We start from the raw sequence: 22,248 nt of genomic DNA, 5'->3' as shown, positions 1-22,248 counted from the left end.
ATTAGTTATTTATTGTCAGGGGTGAAGTAACTTTCTCCAGAGGCTAACAGTACAGTAATTCAGCAATTGTGAGTAATTAGTCTCTGCTGTGTACTGTTGAGAAAGTTTATAAATTCTCATTCTTAGAGAATCGTTGCTTGATGTAGCAAGACAATCATTGTCTGTGCTCTTCAGTATTATTGAATATTATTATCAATTAAAAAATATTTAAGCATTTATTTCTAAAAACACCGTGATATTATAAAAAAACCCGTGACAAGTATAAAGTAGAGTTCCACTAGCTATCTCCCTGTCTCTCTCTCTCTCTTCCATGTTGCTAAGCCCTTCTCCCTACTACCTGCCTGTTCTATGGCCTGTCTCCTTCTGACCTCTTGACTCCTAAATTCTAGTGTAGCAGGGGTCGTGTCACGTTTGTTACACTGTGGTTGGAAAGTTCCAGAAACCTGTGTGTGAGTATATGTGCATGTGTGTGTATGGCCACGAGGCGCTGTCGTGTGCCTATAAAGGATTCCTTGAGTTAAGAGTGTGTAAGCATGTTTAGCATTGCTTGATTCTCGCAGACACAGTACCTTCTCATCATCTGACTTCCTGCTTCTATCTGTCTCTCTATCAATCTATTTATCTATTTATCTATTATGATTTGTAATTATAATATGGAGACGATATTGCTCGGCCGCTCCGCTGAAGGTCCTCCGACAGCAATTATCATTGACATATGGTAATCTATTACTACATAATATTGATTATAATATTGTATACATATAATATTCATAGTAAATTGCAATGATCAAGTAATATTACATTTTAAACAAGTTGTATACATAATTGAATAAATGCATTAAAAGTAAGCTATTTAACTGTAATACAGTATGTACTTGGGTTATTGTAGTGAAATGCATACATGCAAGAAAAAAAAAATAGTTTATAATTAAGATTATGGTAAGAGTTATTAATATTTCATTTAAAAATAATGCTACTGGTATGCCATACTTCTATATCATGGGTCATTCTTCTTTTTCTTTTCTTTTTTTTTTAAATACTATATGCAAAATATGTACACTTCATTCAGGGGGGTTAACTTGGATGTTAACTCTCCCCCCACTATATACTGACTCCAAATTTGCAATTCTTGCATGCATTCTGTGCATTGCGAACAGCAGTACTGCAAATACAATGCAGAAGATTATAAAGACAGTAGGTGCTGGGCTATACACATAATATGGGTTGAACATACTCAAACTCAAATCTTCCCAGGGCTTCATTGTTTCATTGATCAGCTGCATAGTTTCAAACTTAGGTGAAGTTAACTTAATACTTGTGCTCATGTTTAAGTCCATATCAGGCAGTGGGTGGAAATGTTTGTGTGTATGATTGAGAATGGCGTAGTGATTGATGGTGGATAAAGTAGACATGGCTGGTGTAAATACCGCACAGTAGTCTGGTGCTATGTATAATCCTGAGGCTGAAGTATGAGATGGTGGTATATCTGGACAGACTATGTAAACTGATATGAGTGAAATAAAAAAACTGTGAGTGTCCGATGCGTTGATGGTGTACAAGTTTATCTGGAGCAAAAGTGAAGTTGCAATGATTATGAATATTGTCATTTCTGATGATAGCCATTTCTCAAGGGACTGTATCAGTAGGCTGAAACGTGAAAATGTACGCATGACAAAGATGAACAGCATGTAAGGATGTGCGGCACTTTCGTTCAATCGTTGATTCACTTGCGAAAGTGACAGTGTCCCGTCTCTTGGAGACCATGATGAGTTCGGTGTCTGTGTTGATGTTGATGATGACCAAAGTGTTGTTATTTTTATAGCGGAAGGGATGTATTTGGTATACTGTGAACAGGTCTTCAGTTATGAATGGTACATGAACTACTACTGATGTTGGTGTTAGTGTTGCTTCTAAATATGGATAATATTGCATGAATTCCCTACTGCGGAACAACGGCTTCAATTTATGTTTATGTATGCCTTGACTAATTATCTGACGTAGCTCATGAACTGGAAGTCAGTTGTGATCTTGCCATCACCAGCATTCGAAATTCCTTGCATAAGTGCCCTGAAACGATCTCTAGTGTTGTCTAATTGTAGTAGAATCGTGTCAATATGTTCTGTGATGATGGAGAAGTGTTGGAAAAGTGTAATGTTTCCTTCCATTTCATTTATTTTATCTACACTCTCGAGAGCTATGTTTTCTGCCTTTTTCAGATTTTTCACAATTGTCTTCATTGCTGAGTTCTGTCCTGTGATGAATTTATCTTGGTATGTTAGTACCTGAGCTATTTTATTAAATTTGTTGTTTATTTCTGTAAGGTCATCCTCTGTAGCCAATCCAAAGATGTTCCCAAGAACTGCGCCACCCAGGTCGAACAAACCGCGCTTTTGGCGAGTACGTGTGATGTTGTTCCTGTCGCTCAGTACCTCCGTTCCATAAGATGGGAGATCTTGGATCATGATGAGCATAGTTGACTTTGCCTGTTCTAGTTTCCATTTCGCTAACTTTACCATTTCATTCACTTCCTTTGTGTTATGTGCTTGTGAAACATAATTGCCTATCATGAAGTCCAGAGTTCACATTGGCTTCGCAAGATTGTCTAGATAAGTAGGTAATTCATACAAGTAATCTAGACTTTTTCAGTACTCATGACGTCCTTAATTAACGATTGTAGTCGTGGCCGTTGGAGCTATGAGGCATCCTTGTCGTACTATGTGTTGGGGGTCTAAGTGCGCATATCCTCTTGCTATGTAGAGGAGAATCCATAGCATAAGTTCCTTCATCGTAACCTACCGAAAAAAAAAAATCTATTAATTTCCTAATATGGTCATGCTGTGGTCGATGATAGTGATGATGTGCATTACGGTTGATTGTTATTTCATTTATAGAAGGAGTTTAAATCGATATTTAATTCTCGTAAATGATGTACTGTAGATTTTATTGGAACAGTTGCACCTATGTTCGATTGTTTGGTATATGACCTTAATTTCTTTTTGTAATCATTGTTGTTTTCTTGCTTGGTTTCTTGAGGTACGTTCGCCTGTTCGGTAGTATCCGAGACTGAATAATTATTGGATAATTCCCTTGAAACTCGTTTTAAATGGTCAGTATGAACTTGTTTCTCCTCGCCACTTGACAGTGACTTAATTAAAACTTTGTTTGCTTTTATGTTAATTACACTGTATGGGCCCTCAAATTTTGGGGAAAATTTATTGTCTCTCGTATGAATGATACCATAAACAATGTCTCCTAAGCTGATAGGTGAATCTCTTGCCTTCTTGTTAAATGCCTCCGTCATTTCTTCCTTGGACATCGTTAATTGTTTTTTGACTCTTTTGTGTATGTCCTGGAATTCACGTAAACGGAGTTTAGAGTAATCATCGTAATTGCATATGGGCATACTGTCACCTTCTAGGAGCTCATATGGTAGTTTTTTATCTGTTCCATATATAATGAAATGTGGTGTGTCACCTATGGATTTATTTATTTATCCATTAATTGAGGCTTCTACTCTGGGAATCCAATCATCCCAGCTTGCATAATTTTCACTGAGAATGTGTCGTAGCACATCTAATACTTTTTTATTTTGTCTCTCTACCAACCCATTCGATGCTGGGTGATAGGCTAAAACGTTAACCTTTTTGATGTTGTATTGTTTACATATTTCTTGTAAGATCTCAGAATTAAATTCTCCTCCATTATCACTTATTAGTACCTTTGGGGTAGTAAAGCGACATATTACATTATCTGTTATTGCCTTTGCTACTGTCTCTGCTGTCTTATCTTTAAGTGGAGCTAAAATGACATAACGGGAAAAATGATCCGTTGCTACGAATAAGTATAGGTTATTATTGTATGATAATGGCATCTTGAGTAAATCAACAGCGACAACGTCCCATGGTTGATGTGGTACAGGGTACCCATCGGTGCAGGTGTGATTGGGTATCCTTTGTGTTTTGCACATGATTCGCATCTGTCTATGTGATTGTTTATATCTTTTCGTAATGAAGGCCAGTAATATAACAGCTGGGCTTGTTTGAATGTCTTATCCTTTCCAGGATGTCCTGCATGTGGGCTATCGTGTATCGTTCGTAATACTTGGGGTATCATGTCATTAGGTACTACCAACTGGTTAGTATTTCTTTGGCGTTTTGGTTGTTTAGAGTTAATCTTGTATAATGTATTATTGACCATTGTGAATTGTTCGAGTGGGACATGCAGTTTGGGTAATTGTATGTCATCTCCACTTTCTAACTTGTATATAACTTTAGACCATATTGGGTCAAGTCTTTGTGCCTTTGCAATATCATCGTGGTTTGGGGTATTTCCTTTGAGATCTAATGCCGAGACCTGAATTGTGTTCGGGTTCCTAGATAATGCGTCAGCTACTATGTTCATTTTACCTTGTATATAATGAATTTGTACATTGTAGTTTTCAACTGTACATTTCCATCTTGCTCTCCTCCTAGAAAGTAGTTTTTCTTTAAACATACCCACCAGTGGTTTATGGTCGGTGAATAAGTGGATTTCGTAACCATATACCAAATCTCGAAACTTTTGTAATGCAAAAACCACTGCAAGTGCCTCTAAGTCTGTAGTGCAATAACTTTTCTCTGCACCTCTTGTTTGTCTGCTGGCAAATGCAATTGGTTGATTTTTTCCTCTTTTATCTTCCTGCATCAGTACAGCCCCTAATCCTTTAACTGATGCGTCTGTACAAATAAAAAATGATTTTGTGTAATCTGGATATGCTAAACAAGGTGCATTTGTTAGTTTAATTTGTAGATTGTTAAATGCCCTTTTTTGTTCTTCTTCCCATTGAAATACAGCATCTTTTTTGAGTCGTTGGAATAGAGGAAAGGCTATATGAGAGAACTGTGGTACGAATGACCTATAGTACCCAGCCAGACCTAAAAATTGTCTAACTTCGTCAGTCGTAGTGGGTTCAGGAAAATCTCTCACTGCCTGTATTTTGTCATCAGTGGTGTGAATACCATTAGAACTTAATTTGTGGCCTAAGAAATTTATTTCCTTAAGCAAAATTTGCATTTAGAAAGTTTAATTTTTAAACCAGCATCACTAAGCTTTTGTAAGAGTAAGTCTAATTTCCTGAGATGATCCTTAATATTCTTCGTTGCGATTATAATATCGTCAAGATAAACAAATATTCCTTGTCCTAAAATTCCGGACAATACGTAATTCATAAGACGCTGGAATGTGCCTGGGGCTGTCCTCAGTCCCATTGGCATTCTTGTATATTGATAATGGCCTCTATTTGTGGAAAAGGCAGTGTATTTACTTGACTCCTCCGAAACCGGAATCTGATAATATCCGTTTAGGAGATCGATGGTTGAGAATATGTTATTCTCAGGACCAATATTCTGTAGAACGTCGCTTAGCAATGGCATGGGAAATCTGTCTGGGATTGTGTGATTATTTAGTTTACGGTAATCTACTACCGCACGCATTTCTCCATTTCGTTTGGGCACGAAGAATAATGGGGCATTCCACGGGGAGACTGAAGGCTCAATAATTCCAAGTTTTAACATTTCATCGACATACTGATTTGCAAGTGTACGTTGGGAGTGTGGTATGCGGTAAGCTGGTACGAAAATTGGTGGTGTTTCTGGGTGCACATTAATCATGTGATTAATCAAGTTAGTACACCCTAATTGTTCTCCGGGTAATGCTACGGTGTCCCTGTGTGTTTCCAGCAGGGTTAACAAATCATTTTCTTCATCAAATTCACCTGAGTGAATTAAATTCTCTTATTCTTTCTCTATCCGTAGATTTTATCTCACTTGTCATTCCAGCTATAACTATTTCCTTCACAGGGGCAGGACATTTTTCAATATTAACTATGCAAGTCCCCTTCTTCAACTGAACTTTCCCATTCATGTGATTAATTATGAATATCTGAGTTTGCCCTTCGTCGTTCGTATGACAATGCGTTTTCTACTGACAATCCCTTTACATAATTCTTCTAAGACAAGAACAGTACTATTCCGTAATTTGTTCTTTATGGTAACTTTCATGTAGGAATTGGGTGGTATAACTAAATCATTAGTGAGATGGGCTGGAAAAATTGATAAATCAGTACTGTTATCTGGGTCACTAATTCTGGAGGATGGGGCTGGTGGTGGGAGTGGATCTATACACTCATCTGTTTGTGTATGTTTTTTTAAGCCTTTAATATTACCAATTCTTTTTGGCTCTCTTTTACCAAGCGGTGAGGGCTCTGAAGGTATTTCCTCTATGAATTCATTGTCAAAGTCTATTCCATTCATTTGTGGGAGTATAGTTATGTTCTCTGCTCTCATGGATCTTAAGCCCAGTAACATATGAGCTTTAATTGCTAAGTTTTCAACGATATAGAAAAATGCAGAGAATAGTCTTGTAGTCTCTGTGAAACTGATATTTAATCTTATCATACTTTTCACTGTAATTAGTTTTCCATCTACCGTGTATAAATCTAAATCAGCTTCATCCAGAAAAGTTACATTCTTCTTATTTTTAAGAATTCTCTTTATTTCTTTATGTGTTATTAAGTTCACTGGAGAGCCTGTATCTAAAAATAAGGAAACGTTTTGATCCTCACATACAGCTGGTATCAAGATACACTCATTTCCCAACATGCCTCCTATGTGAATTTTAGACTTGTTTTTCTTTACGTTTATTTGTTTTTTGTCATGACTTGGTCTTCCCCCGATTTGAACATGGACACAATTTTTTCTATTGTTTTGCAATCACTGGTCCAGAACCCTTGGTATCTATGATGCCTACAGTAAGGACCAAATCCTTGTGTCTTTTGTTTGTCCTCTTTTGAATTATCAAGAGATCTTCAATCAAACCTGCATTTTTCTTCCGAGATAGACTTTTGTATCGACACACCGCTACGATCTGTATCAAGTGGGTAATGAGAAAGTTTGAGATTAAGGAGAGGCCAGTTAGAGTGGGTATGGCTATACATGTAGGTGCTTGCACTCAGGCGAGAGTGAATGGAGATTTCAGTTATGCTGATGTGCATCAGGTGTCAGTCTTGTGCCCCTTATTGTTTATCATAGTGCCTAAAGCTCTCTCATGTTCCTTCTGAAATGGACTTCCATGGGAGATGTTGTATGCTGATGGTTTGGTGTTGACTGCACTAAATGAAAGAGGACAAATTACGGAAGTGGAAGGATGGAATGGGGTACAAGGTTTTGAGAGTAAATGTGGATGAAACAAAAGTGATGATATCCAGGGCTGGTGGTGAACATTTCAAAGCAGAGGGAGTGTGGCTATGTGCAGTTTGCCTCAAGGGTGAGGGAAGTGACTCCTTCTCTTACAGAGTTTGCGATAACTGGGTGCATAAAAGATGTAGTGGTATTAGAGGTGGGCTGCAAAATAAAGCTGATTTCGTGAGTGCAAAATAATGCTGACTTTATATGTGCAGTGTGTCGGGATGAGGATGTTGAGATTGTCAGGCATGAAAAGATTGAACATGCTGGATTGTGTGTGTGTGTGTGTGTGTGTGTGTGTGTGTGTGTGTGTGTGTGTGTAATTCACCGGGTCGGTCAGGATCACTTGGTGGTCGTGATAGTCAGCTTTTACCCTCCCGGAAGGGAGCTGAGAGCTCATATAGTCCGATCCAAGGGCAAGGCTGTGACCTTCACACACGCACACACCCGTCCCCTTGCTCAAGGGGGACAGTAACCACCCACTTCGTCAGTGAAACTTTTCGCAACCTGAGCGAGGCGCGAACTCCCGTCCACCAGTTGGCAAGCGGGAACGTTACCACTGCACCAGCGAACGGTACCACTGCGCGTGCGTGCGTTCGTGCTTGTGTGTGTGTGTGTGTGTGTGTGTGTGTGTGTGTGTGTGTGTGTGTGTGTGTGTGTGTGTGTGTGTGTGTGTGTGTGTGTTTGTGTGAAGAGTTTTGTTAATTGGGGAACATGTTATGTGCTGGAGGTTTGACTGGAGCTGGCTCTGTGGGTAGGGTAAGGAGTGGTTGGAAGAAGTTCAGGGAGCTGTTGTCTCTCCTAACACTGAGAGGGCTCTCCCTTCATGCTAAGGGAACTTTGTATGCAGCATGTGTTAGGAGTGTAATGCTGTATGGTAGTGAGACCTGGGCAGTAAAGGATGAGGATATTCGCAGGCTCAAACGTACAGGAATGGCAATGATTAGATGGATGTGTAGTGTGTTCTTGAATGCAAGGCCTTGAGGTGGGGAGGGAGGGGGCTAGAATTAAGGCTGAAGAGGTGACAGGGAGGATGAGGTTGGAGTGTATTTGTGTTGTGATGAGGAGGGGTTGATTGAGATGGTTTCGGCATGTTCAAAGAATGGAGGATGATAAATATGTGTGGAAGGTGAAAAGTGTGAATATTGGGAGTAGGGTTGCGAGTGGCAGACCAAAAAAACACCTGAGATGAATTCATAGAGTGTGACCTCAAGGATAAGGGACTGAACAGGGAGGCTACCAGAGATTCAGCAGTGTGAAGAGCCTGTTCAGTGACCAAAGCTGATGCAGGCAAGCATGTTGGAGCCTTTATAAACGAAAGAATGATAGCTTTTACTGTATTTTTCATTCTTGCTAGCACCAGACGTTCTTTTTCTCCAAAATAGTTACAAGTCCACGAGAGTGAATACAGTCTGCTCTAGATGAATTTATCCTGCCAAGATATAGTAACACTTATAATATGATGTCTTTAATTTTATTCATGCTTCTACCAGGTGATTTTATTCAGCATAACAAAACTAAAAACAGAGATCTCCTAGTGATGAGGTAATTTTATCTAACACTTGATGTTGTTGTGGCCCCAGTTTGATCCGTATATGAATCTAGTGAACTGCATGCTGAAACTGTCCAGCAGTCCACCCTCCTCCTTCCAGGGGACATGGATGGAGCTGACTGCCCAATTATATTAGTTATATTAGTGTCGCCATGTGAAGACATTCCTCACCAACACTTGTATTACTCTTGCTACCACCACACAATTTTACCTTGTTAGCAGGGTCATTTCTGAATGCCGTCCTGTCTCGGCTACCTCCCTTTTCTTGGGGAAGCAGCCTAGGTATCTAGATAGATAGATAGTCTTCTTGTAGTCTGCCGTCACCTCAGTCACAAAGCCAATTAGCCATAGAACCCAGCCCAGATAGCCACGTGTTCCAACCGCTCTCTGACGGGGCGATTTGATGGCCAGCAGGCTTGATAACAGAGTGACTAATATCCACACACCTAGAATATATGGAGATTAATACTCATTATTATTATCTAGCTGTCTGTCTACTTATTTATCCAACTTACAGTCTTTTATTTCTCCAAAAGGATCACAGAGGCCCAGGGCTGGGCTATTTAGTCCCAACATTTATGGTGAGGGGTGACAAGTTGCCTGTCTCCAAGTGGCATTATATGAGCAATAACTTCAGCCACCCCTCAGATGTACACCACATCCAGTTAAGAGTGCCTAAACCCAGAAGACCACCTTGACTGTCATTATAACAACAACAACAACAATAATAATAATAAAATTAATAATAATGGTTATTATTATTATTATTATTATTATTATTATTATTGTTATTATTATTATTATTATTATTATTATTATTAATTTCATCATACATCTTACCCCAACCTCTTGTGTCAAAACGGAAGATGGGATGAAGATGAAAAATTATTATTCGTTCATCAATCCTTGACTATCAAAAGAATATACAGTAATTATATTACTGAAATGCGTGGCTTTAACAGTGCTCCCGAAGAATACCATAGTATCCCCGACGACAGGGCGAACCAGGAACAACAGAGTTTGCCCACAAACATGCCGACACCCCCACACGGACCCCACGGGGTAGCCGCCACCAGCCACCACTACTCCGGGCAACAGCGACGCATGTCAGCCCGGGGCGTGCTCCCCTGTGACATGCAGCCACCACGCCGCCGCCACCGTAGGCGAAAGACACTACCTTCAAGTGGCGGAATCACTGAGCTAGCTAGGGGTGGAGTTAGAACTCAAACTCCAGACGGCGCCCCTCTGGTAGGGACGATCTATGGTCGCTCCCAAAGTGTTTCGGTAGAGACGATCAGTGGTCGCTCCCATAGTGTCCAGGTAGAGACGATCAATGGTCGCTCCCATAGTGTCCAGGTAGAGACGATCAATGGTCGCTCCCTTAGTGTTCCGGTAGAGACGATCAATGGTCGCTCCCACAGTGCCCAGGTAGAGACGATCAGTGGTCGCTCCCACAGTGTTCAGGTAGAGATGATCAATGGTCCCTCCCATAGTGCTCAGGTAGAGACGATCAATGGTCGCTCCCACAGTGTCCAGGTAGAGACGATCAATGGTTGCTCCCATAGTGCTCCGGTAGAGACGATCAATGGTCGCTCCCACAGTGTTCAGGTAGAGACAATCAATGGTCGCTCCCTTAGTGTTCCAGTAGAGACGATCAATGGTCGCTCCCACAGTGTCCAGGTAGAGACGATCAATGGTCGCTCCCACAGTGTCCAGGTAGAGACGATCAATGGTCGCTCCCATAGTGCTCAGGTAGAGACGATCAATGGTCGCTCCCACAGTGTCCAGGTAGAGACGATCAACGGTCGCTCCCTTAGTGTTCCGGTAGAGACGATCAATGGTCGCTCCCACAGTGTCCAGGTAGAGACGATCAATGGTCGCTCCCACAGTGTTCAGGTAGAGATGATCAATGGTCGCTCCCATAGTGCTCCGGTAGAGACGATCAGTGGTCGCTCCCATGGTGTCCAGGTAGAGACGATCAATGGTCGCTCCCTTAGTGCTCCGGTAGAGACGATCAATGGTCGCTCCCACAGTGTCCAGGTAGAGACGATCAATGGTCGCTCCCACAGTGCTCCGGTAGAGACGATCAATGGTCGCTCCCACAGTGTCCAGGTAGAGACGATCAATGGTCGCTCCCCCAGTGTTCAGGTAGAGATGATCTGTGGTCGCTCCCAGCCTCGTGAGACGATCTACGGTAGCTCCAAGGGCGTGCAAAGGAGAGGGACGTCTCCACGGCCGGAGACTGAAGTCCAGGCTCTCTGTCCCAGAGCATCCCGGACAGGCCTCCTCGCCTCCCCCGGTCTCTGTTCCTTACGCCTGGCTCTATAGCAGACGCACCTGTCGGGCCCCAGTGAACGTCGCTGCCGCAGTCCTCCCCTGACGGCGCCTCTAGACGTTGGACACCGCAGCCCACCGTCTCTCTCGGTCCTCCCCAGAACACCCGGGCGAGACCTCTTCACGCCCCCACGACGCCGGGACCTGACACAGAGGTTCCTGGAGCTATTTGGCCCCAGTCCCGAGGGCCACACGCCGGAGCCCAGTCCGGAAGCCACAGGGAGTCCCGGACACGAGAGGACGCCCTTGCGAGCCGCCCCGTGCCCTCTCGGCTCGCCCTGCCTTGACGGTGCCCCTAGCTCAGCCGGATCACCGATGTCGTGTTCCTGTCTTTCTCCCTAAGAAAATACGGGTGATAACGTAACATAAGTGATTTAGGTTAAGTGTGACTCTCTCCTAGAATAAGTATTGTGCAGTGAATCCATGTAATGCATATCGGGGCAAATCAGATCACAGTGAGAAGTTAAAGGACGAGAATGTGGACTAAGATCTGAGTGACTATATGTGCGAGTGCCACCCCCGATGTCTATAAAGACATACCCCCGTTGCTGTGAAGGAAGACTGTGAGAAAGGAATGTTAATAGTGTTCTGTCTCTCCCCACGCTGAAACAAGATCTATTGGCTAGCCGCGAAGTAATATTGTAAAAGTAGTATTAATAGCATTCCATCTTTCCCCACGCTGTGAAGCGAGATCTATGGACTATATCCGGAGGACCTTTCTGATATACATATATAATTAATAAGCCTGTGCCTATAAAGACATACCCCCATTACGGCGAAAGAATATCGTGAAAGGAAGTGTTAATAATACTCTCTCCTTCCTCACGCTACCCATAAAATCTTCTCTACTACTCGCTGTCGCTCCTAAAACTAAAGTAAGTGTAAATCAAGGATCAGAGTTATTTGCCAAAGTATCATGGCTAGCGGAAACCATATAAACTTCCCGGCTAATATCTGTCGCCTTCCAATATTACCATAACTTTCTCCTCGCCGTTCTAAGTCACTCTCCGCACCTCCCCTATCTCCTCCTAGTGAGGCACAACCCCCCCCCCACACACCACAAAGCCAGCCAGGAGACAGGACGTGTGTGCTGGGGAATCCCCAGGTCCTGTCCTTCCCCTTACAGTTTTTTTTTAACCAGCCCATACCCCACTGACCGGGCTAATGTATGGCCCGGCCTGCACTATATGTGCAGGGCATCTTTCAACAAAAAACACAACCCCCCCCCCCCCGCGCTCTGCGCGCACTTGTATTTACTGCACTCATGATACACTAGGATTGTTGTGTTGTCATTAGTATCAGAAAAGCAAGTATCCTGCGAGATACACATATCCTAGATAAGGTTTTATATTGGTCTATATTGTGTTGTAATATCTGCTGATTTGTCCTGTGTCTGACTGTGGTAATATACGTGTAAACGTGTTGCCGAGAGTTTTTGTGTCCTGCCTCTCTTTATTGCACTAGCTCCGGTCTTGAAAGAGGACCCCGCTCCACGTTGGGTGAAATAGGAACGAGAAGTCGAGCCTAATTCTACCCAGCATTACAATTACATTATTAATTTTTTTGTTTTTTGGTTTTTCCATCTTCACTGCTCCATCATCATCATCACTCATGGATGCAGCAGCACCACATTCATTTTTACTTACAGATATAATTTTGTAACGAATAAACTCTGCCCTAATTCCATTTCACTGCATGAAGAATATATTTTACCTTGTAGGGTCCACAATAAAGATGGCTGCTGTATGGCTTTTTAAAACCTGCGATCATGACCGGCTTTCATAACCCTTGTGAAGTGGAACAACTCCAGTCTGTAACAAAACATCATTATCATCATCATCATCATCATCATCTCAAACTCATTTTCCCATCAAAGGATGGGATAAGGTAGGGTCCATTAGTGTCAGAAGAGATAAAAATGACAGAGGGAGAATCAACAGCATACCCGACGAACGGAGTCATACATTCACTCACTATTCAAGTCCATGGAATCCTGACTCCACCCAAGTACATGCAGCAGGAGAAGGGTGTAGTTCTTGCGAAGTACATGCAACAGTAGCAGATAATACTTCAGTGTCACTGTCTGTGCTTTCACCAGGTTCATCTTCTGCAGAACTGCTAAAGCTGCTTTCATTTTTCTTTGATGTCGATGAACTGGCATTAGCGTTAAGGTGATACTAGGCTAGCCTGTCTTGTACCTTCTTCTCAGACGCTTCTGTAACCACTTTGTAGTTGTGCTGTCAAGTGGCCCTATCGTCATCTTGCGTATGGTTCGTTGATCTTGAAGAGAAGACTTCAGAAATTGGAACCTTGCAAGACTTTGCACGCGAACGTGAATGGTTACCACGTTTGCATGCTGCAATGTCGAAAATCTTCCTGGCTTGCTCCTTGAATTCGGTGACATTCTGTTCATACTGTTTATTTCTTTTCGACATTAGTTATGTCACAGGTTAGAGATATTTATCATAGTGATTTCATATCAGCTGTATAATGCGGGTTGATGTCACAGTAGGTATTGATGCTCGAGTCCAAATTTCTTTTATTTTGACAGCCAGGACATCAGACACTTCTGAAACAGTTGGTTCTCTTTCTGAATTATTCTTCAGTTTCAGTCTGACTTACAGATAATCCATAAGCTCGATTTCAGCGGTTGGCAACCTGTGCAAGTTCATTCTATGAGGATTACCGAAAATTTGGCATGACGGAGTTTTCTCGGATGACGCTTAGCCATCTTGTCACCATTCTCCAACATTCAAACTGCATAAGAAATGCAGCAGAACATAGTAGGCTTAACCCTAGACCACTGGCGCTGGATAATGGTTTGTATCCACTGGGGCTGGGTAATATGTTACCAGTTTTTGGAAATGACATGGTTGTGAACTAAAATCCTTAGCCTACAGAACTAATAGTAAGAAAAAAAACAACAAGAAAATGTAATGGTTCAGGGGGGGGCTAAAAGAAAAAAGGTAAAAACAGAAAAAAATTCTCAATATGTTGACTAAAAATGTAATGGTGTAGACATGCGAGAAGCAGCTGGCCTGGCGACGCCCACTACGCGCCCCTGAGTTCCTGGAGCAGCAGCTGGACTCCCCTTGGACCATCTGAGACCATCACCGAATGGGACAGGCAATCGAAAAGAGGAGGTTATTTTCCAGTATGAATATTTGTGAAAAATAATTTATGGATTTGTTGTTTACCGGTATAAATGATTATAAATGGTTTGTTTCTTATCTACGACGCCTTGCTCTACCACGGAGCTCCCAACCAGGAGGGTGGCTGCGACAGAAAGGTCTCCACTGTTCTATCAGTGCAGGAGGGGTGATGCCCCCAGTGTATTAGGCACTGCCTCAAGCTAGCAGACAGGAAAGGGTGGCTGAGCCTGGTATGTGCTCAAGGTTTTATCAGGGCCAGAGCCAACTCAGACATGTGCTTGTGTCTGGTGGGGGTCTGGGTATGGGTTTTCACTGTAGATAATCGACGAGTTGATGACTGCAGCATCCATACACTATCCACTGGGGCTGGAAACTATTTTCCAAAATCCATAATATTAGCAACACCAATACACGGAGTGCAAGATGGATACCTTCCCCTACACCATCATCACATAGCATGAAGGTGTTGGGAACATGACCCCCCTACCCCCCTTACAAAACTGTGCAGTGGAAACCAAAATTGGAGTTGGAAGCATTTATCCAGCCCTAGACTTCCAGGGTTAACAAACTAGTGGCGGTAGTATTATATGCATTATATATATAATATTGTTACGTCCCCACCCTACACTGCCACAGGGTGTAACAGCAGTAGTGCAGTAGAGGAAGGACGTTGCCCAGTGAATTGTTCTTCCTCTGGTCAGCCGTTAGGTGTACAGTACACAAGAGCAGCTCAGACGTGGTAAATAAACACTGGCTTCTTAAGTTCACTGTCTTTATTTTCCAGATAAATTACATTTAATGCTTTCCAACTTCATTGTTTTCACAAGCACTGGAGCTATACAAACTTTGCTATCTGCAATTACACTTAATGCTTGACAACAATGCTTCACTATTTTCACAGTTTCGATGATAATACTTACTTCAGTAACTCTTCACTGTTTGCCAACACTTCACTGTTTTCACAAGTACTGAAAATATACAAACTGCAGAACACTCAGACTGAACTGAAAACTGACTAAAACTCTATTTTTGTTTTTGTTTTGTCAGGGCTTAATGACCATCACCCACATTGAGGCCAGCCTTGTCTGTTCTAATTTCACACTGATGAGTCCCACTCTTGCATCGCACCATACTGCCGATCTAGGGGGCCAGTTGTGGAGGGGGCATGTGATAAAAGGCTCGTAGATTAGCCAGACGCACCTCCTCCCCCCTGACGATTAACACTGGTTGTATCTCCTCATCCTGGTCGGCAGCCCAGAGCAGATCGTAGAGGGTGAAGTAGGTCGTTGCTCTGAGCTGGTACGACCAGGTGTGGGCGCTGAGGGTCAGGAAGTGTCTGTAGAAGTCTACGTCTAGCCAATCCTTGAGGTCGATAATGGGAGGTCGAGATGGGATGCCCTCCACTGCCTGAGGAGGGGAGGACTCACTGACATCCTCCTCAGCCGAGGAGCCGGTTGACGCATCCTCGGCCATGGAGGCGGTGTCTGCAGAGTTCTGCCCCTCCTCAGTCATTGATGGCAGATGGTGGACTTCCACCGTGGTCTGGGATGTGGTCATTTCCGGAACCGGGTAGGTGATCTGGGTGGCAGTCCGTCTGTTGAGGGGGGCCTCCAGCTAAGCCGCTCCTTAGGTGTCGTGCGAGAGGCAGCAGGTCGTGGCTGCCGGGCCCAACGCTCCTGCCAGTGAGGAACCGAGTGTACATCACAGGCGAAACACTCAGGGATGATAAAGCAAGGCAGCCCGTTCTCCTCGAAGATCTTAGGGAGGAGAACACGCAAAGCCCCTTACCACCCCCACAAAAAGCCTTCGCCATCACGATACACATCTCCATGATGGTGTTTAGCAGTTCAAGACTCACAAGATCCCTGGCTTGACGTCCCTGGGCCATGAGACGTTGCCGTGCATTGGCAGAACCCTGCATGGCCACACCTCCCGGTTCAGTAATATCCCAGGCCTCAGGACCCTTAGGGGTCCCAAACAGGCTAAACTCTACTGGCTCTCCATCACCAAGGGAACTTTGAGGGTGCCTTGGGTTAGGCTTAACCCACCCCGTGCCAGTGCCGTTTTAAAACGGCCTCACCAAATTCCGTGGTCAGTGCCAGTGCCATTTTAAAACAGTCTCGATTTCAAAAATTCATTTCGACCACAATTTTCAAGCTATGCGTGCAAAAATTGGTGTCCTTGTAGGGCACTCCTTCCTTTAACTGCCCTCAGGCGGCCTGGCCCATACACTCACGCACACCCGCCTCGCACTCACTCTGCTTGTGTGTGTCATACAGTGCAGTGCTGTCTTGCCGTGGTCTCTCTGACAAGGAGATTCGGGACCCCCTACATTGGGGAAAGTGATGTGGAGGATACATTGAGGATAAGGACTACATCCAGCCTGAGGAGGAAAGTAGTAGTGATGATGAAATTCACACACCAAGAAAATCCAGGTATGTGGGCTACACTAGGGCTACACGTGGTAGGAGGCCACCTGCACATCGTCTTCTTGCACGTCATGACAGTAAGGGGAAAAGGGAGGAGGAAGATAGTCCAGCAGTTCAGGGGTGGTTGGGGCAGGAAAGGATTTCACCACGTGGGGAGGAAAATGTGAGGAGCAAGCGGGGCAGATTTGGGAAAGTTCCGTTGTTGGGGGAGAGTGGCTCATCTCGCCTGCGCTTTCCCTCGCCCCCATATGACCCAGCATGGTCCAGCATCTCAGAACAAATTCTTCCCACCTTCCCCAGACCCAGTACCTCATGTGAAACTCTTCCCCCAGTCCCCACACTTCCCCATGCTTCCCCATGGCCTGAGGAACACAGCGATAATGATGATGAGGAGGAAACGACGTGGGAGTGGGAGGACGGTAGTGACTTGTCCCCCACATTAACCCTTCACCCATGAGAATGAGGCCGGGTGTACTGTCCCAGAACTCCACCATAGCTCAAGTAGGCTGGACTTTTTTAGGAACTATTTCCCAGTTGACTTTGTTTTGAAGACTGTGGCCCTGACAAATGCCTTTGCTGCGTTTGAACGTGGGGGAACAACACAGCCGATTATTCGGACCTGACAACCTTGAGTGAAATGTACATGTTCCTAGCACTTGTGCTTTTGATGGGGATATTGAAAGAAAATCAGGTTCCCTCGTATTGGACTGTGGATCCAGTAATGGTGACACCATTTTTTGGCAAGGTGATGGGAAGGAATTGATTTCAGTACATCCTGAGCTGCCTACATTTTTTTGACACCCTTGACCCTGTGTAATGGGGTGTATAAAAGCCTGTGCTGCCTAGAGGCAATGAGGGGATCCTCTCTTTGGCTTAGTGGTAACGTGCGCGAGTATGAGGCGCGAGGGCCCAAGTTCAAATCCCAACCAGACTAGTGATTAATTTGTGAAGTTTCATTTCAGTTATCACATTGGTTGGCAGCGGTGTAGGATGTGAGGCGGGGCTTGGTTGGCAATTTGATGTTGGTCCTTGGTTAGATGACAGCGTCCTTGCCCTGATCCCAGGGATGGGCTGTTTCGGTGTGGTCCGCACCCTCCCCATGATGGCCTCCGATGCTTACACTACCTTGTGTGTTTGAAACTCACCAAATTAATCACTGAGGGGAGAAATGAGAGGTGTAATAGGGTGTATAAAAGCCTGTGTTGCCTAGAGGCAATGTGGGAATCCTATCTTTGGCTCAGTGGTAACGTGTACGTGTATTAAGCGCGGGGGGCCCAAGATCGAATCTTGGCCAGGACAGTGATTAATTTGTTAAGTTTCATTTCAGTTATTACACCTGCTAACCCTAACAACACAGACAGGATGAGGAGGATATGTCTGGTTTTTGATCACCTTTGAGAGAAATTCCGTACTTCCTTCTATCCATACCGAGACCTTGTCATAGACGAGAGTCTTGTGTTATGGAGAGGTAATATTGCTTTCTGTCAGTATATCCCCAGCAAAAGACACAGGTTTGGCTTAAAAATCTTTGTGATGTGCGACTGTAAGACTGGATATGTGCAGGACATAGTCCTGTACACAGGTGTTCAGACGGACGTCACAGAAGATAGACACTTGGGACTCTCTGGGGCTGTGGTAAAAACGATGATCAAGGAATACCTTCATCGTGGGCACGTCCTGTACCGTGATAATTGGTACTCAAGCCCCCTTCTCGCCAGGTACCTTCACCTGCAGGAAACTGGTCTGTGTGGCACCGTAAAGAAGAGCTGTTGGCACATGGTGAAGGTGGGGAGGAAGCTTCAGAAAAACGAGGTTGTTTTTTACAAGGCGAACAATATCCTTGCAACAGCATGGCAGCACAACCTTGAAGTATTCCTCCCCTCATCTGTTCATCGGCCCATTGTACACCGCACAAACAGTATAGATTACAGGGCAGAAGGGCGGCACCACGTCTGGAAACCAGAACCTGTCTTGGCGTACAATGTGAACTTGGGACAGGTGGATCAATCGGACGCCATTATTTCCAGCATTGACTGTGCCAGGCCCATGATGAAGTGGTATAAGAAATTATTCTTCCACTTCCTTGACATCACCGTCCTCAATGCTCACTATCTCCACACACATACCACTGGCATCCAGGAAACCTTCGAGGGCTATATTCATGAGCTGATGCGGGAGATAGTGGGGGAATATGGGGAAGGTGGAAGTGCTACTCACCACCGCCACACTGCCGCCACACTTCTCCGCCTCACCACTAAACATTTGCCCAGAATCGTCCCTCCAAGTGCAACACTTCAAAATTCCCAGCGGAGGTGTCACTTGTGTGCAAACAGCACTGTAAGGCCATGTACTCAGCAGAAGGACTCAAGGTATATGTGTCCAGAGTGTGATGTAGGACTGCATATACCCATGCTTTGAGGAGTACCACACTCTCGCTAACTACTGAGTAACAATAGTGTGGTAATCGCGAGCGATAAAAAGACACTCAGAAAGTGTTGTAAGTGCAGAAAAAGACGCTCGGAAAGTGTTATAAGTGCTGCATACAGTGAAGGCATGTTGTAAATATTTTCTTGTAAGTGTAAGGACAACGTAGTGGAGTAAAGTTTTACATATGTTCTTGTAAATGTTAAATGATGTATTCACAGTGAGATGCTCAAAAATACTCTTGTAATGTCTGTGTATACTGAAGACATGTAAATAATTTATCATAAGTGAAAGGGCTGTACATCGTGAAGTCAAGTTGTGCATATTTCTTGTAACTGTTTCACAGTGATACGTATAGTGTTGCAGGAGTAAGTGATTTTTTTGTGAAAAACAGATGCTTTCTTTATGAAATAATAAGAAATAATGTGAAGTTGACAGAAAAGTGTAAAGACCATTCGTATACCTTCCCTGAGCCACGTTGGCAAGAATACCTGAGTTTACCTTGCATAGAAAACGGGTTTTCTCTCACCTCCACTGGGGATTCCCTGCACGCTCACACCTGCGGGTGGGCGAAGGGACTACGAAAAACGCACTTCTGGCCTCCGGTGAGTTTTTTTTATGGTCACATAAGTTCTTTTCGCATCAAAATCGATCATTTAGCCCCCCCCCCAAAAAAAAAAAAAAAAATGAACATTGGCCAGCATGGGGGTAATACAGGGCTAGAAGTGGCTGGCACGCGGCGGGTTAACGATTGCCTGGCGGCGTTTGACGAATCCATACCCCGCCCTGATGTTAAACCAAACCACGGTTCCCCAGATCTTCCGGGCTGCTGGAGACTGTGGCTGGCTGGTTGCCCCCCCCTCAACGGGTCGCAGGCAGTAGCAGCAACAGTAGGTATGACTTCCATGGCTGTCAGTCTGAAACTGCCCACTTTCTCTAGACTCTTCCCCATCCTTATATAGCCTTACATTACTCAAGAAACTTCAAGCACAAACTTGACGGGGCAACAGCTAACAGTTACCAACTAGGAGACATCAAAGCATGCCAGAGTTTCACACAGTACATAACACCGTATATTATTTAGCATACAGACTTAAATTACATAATTTAACAATCGCATAACTAAAACATTATAAAGAAAAAAAGCACAAAAAATAATCATAACTTACGAAACAACTACACTTACAAACAGAAAGCAAACTGGCAACTCTGACTCGTACCGGAGCTAGCTACCATAAACATGGGAATTAGTGAGAAGCTACGAGACTACCTAACTACCAAAATCTGCTTCTTAACAACATATACACTCAGGAACTTATAAAACATTTGAGAAGCATGTATCTGAAACCTTACTTACCTTGTCCTCTAATATATTTGATATGACTGAAAATGTCTCGGCATATAAAATTAGCAATTTTGGTAGAGGGCATCAAATGTTGGTTTTAGAATGCCAAATTTACATGCAAGATATGTGGGACAAATGACAACTTTTAGGGGGTATTACGTATTTCAATTTTTCATTTTTTTCACTCCATCCTATTATCCATTCAATAATTCAACATCTCATTCTTGAAGTCATTTCTTCCATTCCAAGATGCGTAAGGTGCATTGTTATTTTATGCGGTCTATCTTGTTATGCCTGAAGATTTTTTGAGATATGTAATCTCTTGTATCTTGTAACTTTTAAAAAACATCACTCACTGCCCAGGCTTCACTGCCACACAAGTGTTTCGTTCGTTTTGGTCTTGAAGGCTCCAACATGCTTGCATATGTTCGGTTACCTAATGGCGGCTCTTCATGCTGCTTGATCTCTGGCAGCTTCCCTGTTCAGTCCCTTATCCCTGAGGTCACACTCAATGACCTCATCCCAGGTCTTTTTCGGTCTGTATCTCGCAACCCTACTCCTAACATTAACACTTCTCACTTTCTGCACCCAATTTTCATCCTCCATCCTCTCCACATACCCAAACCACCTCAATCTACCTCTCCTTATCACAACATCAATACACTCCAGCCCCATCCTACCTCTTAACTCTTCCATCATAAACCTAACCATGCCAGGCCTCGCACTCAGGAACGCACTGCACATCCACCTAATCATTGCCATTTCTGTACGTCTGAGCCTGCGAATATCCTCTTCCTTTTCTGCCAAGGTCTCACTGCCATGCAGCATTACGTTACCAATACATGCCACAAACAAATTTCCCTTAGCACGTAGGGAGAGCCCTGTCAATGTCAGGAGAGGCAACAGCTCCCTGAACTTCTTCCAATCACTCCTGACTCAGACACAGAGCTAGCTCCAGCCCCACCTCCAGCACATAACATGTCTCCCAAATAACAAAACTCTTCCACACACTCAAGAGTCCCACCAACAAATTCAATCCTTTCACACTTGGCAATATCCACATTCTCTCCCCAACACACTGCACACATGAAATCAGTGTTATCTCGCAGTTTACCTCTAATACCACTACATCTCTTATGCACTCACTTATCACAAACATTGCACAAGATGGAGTTACTTGCCACTCCCTTATGGCAAACTGCACATGGCCACTCTTCCTCTTCTTTGACAATACTGCCACCAGCCCTAGATACCATCACTTTTGTTTTATCTGCATTTACTCTTAAGCCCTTGTGTCCCATGCCATCTCTCCACATCCTAAATCTCTCCTCCGCCACCCTCTTACTCTCTGCAGTCAACATCAAATCAAAAGCACACAACATCTCCCACGGAAGCCCACCTCCGAAGTAGGGCTTGAAGAACATAAACAACAAGGGTCCCAAAACTGACCCCTGGTGCACACCAGCACCCACGGAAAAATCACCCAAATCTCCACTCACCACCACCTGGGTGGAGGCACACATACACACGGCCACAGCGACCCCAACCAGCCACTCCTCGACCCCAAGTTCCTTCAGCGCCCACTCACCATCTCTCCAGGGACTCTGTCAAAGGCCCTCTCCAAATCAACAAAAACAAAGTACAGCTCCCCCTTCTCTCCCATACACTCTTCCTGAAGTTGTCGAACAATGAACATGGTATCAGCAGTCCCCTGCCCGGCACAAACCCAAACTGCATCTCATCAACATTCACTGTCTTTCCAATTACACTTCACAGAACTCCCACCACCACT

General features: G+C 43.9%; 1 pseudogene; it reads right to left on the bottom strand.

The window, feature by feature from the left end:
• LOC145411022 (uncharacterized) overlaps positions 1–13,366 on the bottom strand; it is a 45,527-nt pseudogene extending 32,161 nt beyond the window's left edge.
• Between the last annotated feature and the right edge of the window lie 8,882 nt (positions 13,367–22,248).

This window comes from Coenobita brevimanus, chromosome 87 (genome assembly GCF_032717465.1).
Source record: "Coenobita brevimanus isolate Jiangsu-jjx chromosome 87, ASM3271746v2, whole genome shotgun sequence".
Classification (NCBI taxonomy): Eukaryota; Metazoa; Arthropoda; class Malacostraca; order Decapoda; family Coenobitidae; genus Coenobita; species Coenobita brevimanus.
This window is presented reverse-complemented; position numbering and strand designations above follow the sequence as displayed.